The sequence below is a fragment of the Theropithecus gelada genome, chromosome 20, assembly GCF_003255815.1.
Source record: "Theropithecus gelada isolate Dixy chromosome 20, Tgel_1.0, whole genome shotgun sequence".
Taxonomy (NCBI): Eukaryota; Metazoa; Chordata; class Mammalia; order Primates; family Cercopithecidae; genus Theropithecus; species Theropithecus gelada.
Window position 1 is genome coordinate 54,979,578 of NC_037688.1, and position 5,369 is coordinate 54,984,946.

The window sequence follows — 5,369 nt, forward strand, 5'->3', positions numbered from 1 at the left end:
GTGTTAGCCAGGATGGTCTCGATCTCCTGACCTTGTGATCCGCCTGCCTTGGCCTCCCAAAGTGCTGGGATTACAGGTGTGAGCCACCGTGCCCGGCCTTCTATTTATTCTTGAGTGAGCTTTGGTGGTTTATTATTTTTAAGGAATTTGTCCATTTTGTCTGTGTTGTTGAATTTACTGGCATAAAGTCGTCTATGAAATTTCCATCAAAAATTTTACTTTTGATGGGTTATTTGTACTTTGAACATGTCATTGGACTGCCTCTGGTTTCTGTTGTTTCAGATAAGAAGTCACTGAGCCACCGCTGGTCGGGTGAGGTGGCTCATGCCTGTAATCTCAGCACTTTGGGAGTCTGAGGCAGGAGGATTGTTTGAGGCCAGAAGTTTGAGACCAGCCTGGGCAACACAGTGAGACCCCCATCTCTACAAAATAAAAGTTAAAAAAAGCCAGCTGCTTGTCAATATTGATGTTTTCCTACACATGATGAGTCTTCCCAATTGCTGCTTTTATGATTTTCTCTTTGTCTTTGAACAGTTTACGATGCAGCTGGCTATGGATCCTTATGTATTTATCCTGTGTGGCATTCTTTGAACTTCTTGGATGCGTAGATTACTGTATTTTTTTAAAATCAATTTTGGGAAGTTTTTTTTTCCATCATTTCATCAAATATTTTTTTCTGCCCTCTCTCTTTGCTTTCCTCCTGGGACTCCTATATGCTTGTTGTGCCTCCCACAGGTCTCTCAGTCCTCCTCTTCCTCCTCCTCCTCCTCCTCTTTCTTCTTCTTCCTTCTTCCTTCTTCTTGCTCTTCCTCTTCCTCTTCCTCTCCTTCTCCTTCCTTTCCCTTTCCCTCTCCTTCTTCTTCCCTTCTCCTCTCCTTCTTCTTCTTCTTTCCTCCTCCTCCTTTTCCTCCTCCTTCTTCTTTCTTCTCTTTCTTTTTGGAGACAGGATCTTGCTCTGTTGCTCAGGTTGGAGTGAAATGGTGAAATCTCAGCTCACCTCTGCCTCTTGGGTGGTCCTCCCACCGCAGCCTCCTGAGTAGCTAGGACTACAGGTGCACACCACCACTCCTGGATAATTTTTGTTTGTATTTTTTTTGTTTTTTGAGACGGAGTCTCGCTCTGTCGCCCAGGCTGGAGTGCAGTGGCGCGATCTCGGCTCACTGCAAGCTCTGCCTCCCAGGTTCACACCATTCTCCTGCCTCAGTCTCCTGAGCAACTGGGACTACAGGCGCCTGCCACCACACCTGGCTAATTTTTTGTATTTTTAGTAGAGACAGGGTTTCTCCGTGGTCTCGATCTCCTGACCTTGTGATCCGCCTGCCTCAGCCTCCCAAAGTGCTGGGATTACAGGCGTCAGCCACTGCGCCTGGCCAATTTTTGTATTTTTTGTAGGGACAGGGTTTCACCATGTTAGCCAGGCTGGTCTTGAATTCCTGAGCTCAAGCAATCTGCCCACCTCAGCCTTCCAAAGTGCTATTCATTTTTTTTGCCTTTTCTCCTCTTCTTTAGTTTGGATGGTTGTTTTTCTTTTCTTTTCTTTTTTTTTTTGAGATAAGGTCTTGCTCTGTTGCCTAGGCTGGAGTGTACTAGTGCATTCATGGCTCACTGTAGCCTCAATCTTCTGTGCTCAAGCCATCCTCCCACCTCAGCCTCCCAAGTAGCTGAGACTACAGGTATGCACCACCACACTTGGCTGAGTTTATTTATGTATTTTTTTTTTGGTAGAGATGGAGTCTTGCTATGTTGCAGAAGCTGGTCTCGAACTCCTGGGCTCAAGGGATCCTCCTACTTTGGCCTCCCAAATCACTGGGATTACAGGCATGAGCTGCTGCACCTGGCCCAGCTTGGCTAGTTTCTGTTGATCTTCAAGTTCATCAATTCTGTCTTTTGTCACCTCAAGTCTATTGTTAAACTCCTCTAGTGAATCTTTCATTTCAGTTACTGTTCTTTTCAACTCTGGAATTCCCTTACCTTTTCTTTTTTTGTAACCAGTCAAACCATTTGTGTGTGTGTGTGTGTGTGTATATATATATATGTGTGTGTGTGTGTGTATATGTGTGTGTGTGTGTATATATATATATATTTTTTTTTTTTTTCTTTTTGAGATGGAGTCTTGCTCTGTTGCCCAGGCTGGAGTGCAGTGGCATGATCTGAGCTCACTGCAACCTCCACCTCCCGGGTTCAAGCAATTTTCTGCCTCAGCCTCCTGAGTAGCTAGTATTACAGGCACCCACCACCACACCTGGCTAATATTTTTGTATTTTTAGTAGAGATGGGGTTTCACCATCTTGTCCAGGCTGGTATTGAACTCCTGACCTCGTAATCCACCCGCCTGGGCCTCCCAAAGTGCTAGCATTACAGGCGTGAGCAACCACGCCCGGCCTCCAGTGAAACCATTACAGTTCAGTGGCATTAAGTACATTCATAATGTTGTGCAACTTTCATAACTATCCATTTGCAGAACTACTTTTTCATCATTTCAAACAGAAACTCTACCTATTAAACAATAACTCCCCATTCCCCCGTCTCCCCAGCTTCTGATAACCTCTATTCTTCCTGTCTCTATGAATTTTCCTACTCTAGGTACCTCATATAAGTGGAATCATACAATATTTGTCTTTTTGTGTCTGGTTTATTTCACTTAACATAGTGTTTTCAAGGTTCATCCATTGTTGTAGCATGTATTAGAATTTCATTCCTTTTTAAAAAAATTATTTATGGCCGGGTGCAGTGGTTCACACCTATAGTCCCAGGACTTTGGGAGGCCAAGGCGGGAGGATCACCTGAGTCTAGGAATTCAAGATCAGCCTCGGCAACATGGCTAGACCCCATCTCTACAAAAAAATACACAGATTAGCTGAGCGTCATGGCACACAATTGTAGTCCCAGCTACCTGGGAGGCTGAGGTGGGAGGATCACCTGAGCCCAGGGAGGTTAAGGTTGCAGTGAGCTGTGATTGCACCACTACACCCAAGCCTGGTTGACAGTGAGACCTTGTATCAAAACAATAAAACGAAGTAAAATAATTTCTACCCCCTTATCAAGATTCTCTATTTTTGATTCATTGTCATCACACTTTCCTTTTGAGTCTTTAAACATGGTTTACTTTAGTTCTGTGAATGTGTTTTTATTATTTTTAAAAATTTTTATTTTTATTTTATTTTATTTTATTTATTTATTTTTTTTGAGACGGAGTCTCGCTCTGTCGCCCAGGCTGGAGTGCAGTGGCGCGATCTCGGCTCACTGCAAGCTCCGCCTCCCGGGCTTACGCCATTCTCCTGCCTCAGCCTCCCGAGTAGCTGGGACCACAGGCGCCCGCCACCTCGCCTGGCTAGTTTTTTGTATTTTTTAGTAGAGACGGGGTTTCACCGTGTTCGCCAGGATGGTCTCGATCTCCTGACCTCGTGATCCACCCGTCTCGGCCTCCCAAAGTGCTGGGATTACGGGCTTGAGCCACCGCGCCCGGCCTATTTTATTTTATTTTTGAGACGAAGTCTTACTTTTGTCCCCCAGACTGGAGTGTAGTGGTGCAATCTCAGCTCACTGCAACCTCTGCCTCCTGGGTTCAAGTGATTCTCTTGCCTCAGCCTCCCAAGTAGCTAGGATTACAGGTGCCTGCCACCACACCCGGCTAATTTTTTTTTTTTTGAGATGGAGTCATGCTCTGTTGCCCAGGCTGGAGTGCAGTGGCACAATCTCGGCTCACTGCAAGCTCCGCCTCCTGGGTTCATGCCGTTCTCCTGCCTCAGCCTCCCGAGTAGCTGGGATTACAGGCACCTGCCACCACGCCCGGCTAATTTTTTTGTATTTTTAGTACAGACGGGGTTTCACCATGTTAGCCAGGATGGTCTTGATCTACTGATCTTGTGATCCACCTGCCTCGGCCTCCTAAAGTGTTGGGATTACAGGCGTGAGCCACCACGCCCAGCCAATTTTTGTATGTTTAATAGAGATGGGGTTTCACCATGTTGGCCAGGCTGGTCTCGAACTCCTGACCTCAGGTGATCTGCCCTTCTCGGCCTCCCAAAGTGCTGGGATTATAGGTGTGAGCCACCGCACCTGGCCTTTTTTTTTTTTTTTTTTTTTTTGAGACAGAGTCTCTCTATGTTGCCCAGGCTGGAGTGCAGTGGTGCCATCTCGGCTCACTGCAACCTCTGCCTCCCGGGTCCAAGCGATTCTCCTGCCTTAGCCTCCTTAGTAGCCCAAGCTACCCATACGCTCTAGGCTGACCCTAAGGCTGCAAGCACAGAAAAGATCCCAAAGGACCAGACCTGGCTGACTGAAAAACAGCCTGAACTTTGTGCTCTACCAAGTGTGCACCACCATGCCTGACTCATTTTTGTATTTTTAGTAGAGATGGAGTTTCACCATGTTGGTCAGGCTGGTCTTGAACTCCTGACCTCATGATCCTCCTGCCTCAGCTTCCCAAAGTGCTGGGATTACAGGCGTGAGCCACCACGCCTGGCTATTTTTATTTTTATTTTTTTTGAGATGGAGTCACACTGTCACCCAGGCTGGTGTGAAGTGGCATGATCTCAGCTCACTGCAGCCTCCGCCTCTCAGTTCAAGCAGTTCTCTTGCCTTAGTCCCTCGAGTAGCTGGAATTACAGGCATGTGCCACCACGCCCAGCTATTTTTTTCTTTTTTTTTTTTTTTTTGAGACGGAGTCTTGCTCTGTCGCCCAGGCTAGAGTGCAGTGGCGTGATCTCAGCTCACTGCAAGCTCCACCTCCTGGGTTCATGCCATTCTCCTGCCTCAGCCTCCCAAGTAGCTGGGACTACAGGCACCCGCCACCACACCCGGCTAATTTTTTGTATTTTTAGTAGAGACGGGGTTTTATCATGTTAGCCAGGATGGTCTCGATCTCCTGACTCGTGATCCACCCGCCTCGGCCTCCCAAAGTGCTGGGATTACAGGCATGAGCCACAGCGCTCAGCCATGCCCAGCTAATTTTTGTATTTTTAGTAGAGACGGGGATTTCACCATGTTGGCCAGGCTGGTCTCGAATACCTAACTTCAGGTGATACACCCGCCTCGGCCTCCCAAAGTGCTGGGATTACAGGCGTGAGCTACTGCATCTGGCCATGAATGTGTTTTTAACAGCTGCTCAGTCTTTGTCTTGCTATATGCAACATCTGGGGATGATCAGTGACTTTCCACTGCTTACTTTTTTCCCCTTGCGTTTGAACTGGATTCTAATGCCCCCTATAGGCGGTTGTTGTCATTGCTTTGTGTTTGGTTTATAATTTGCCATGGTGTGTGCCCACTGGTGTCTCTGCCTCATTTTTAAAAATTCTTGTTTTTGTTTTCAAGTTTGAATTCTTAGGAATACCCCTGTGTCTGTGTAGCCTTAGGTCAGCCAGATAGAG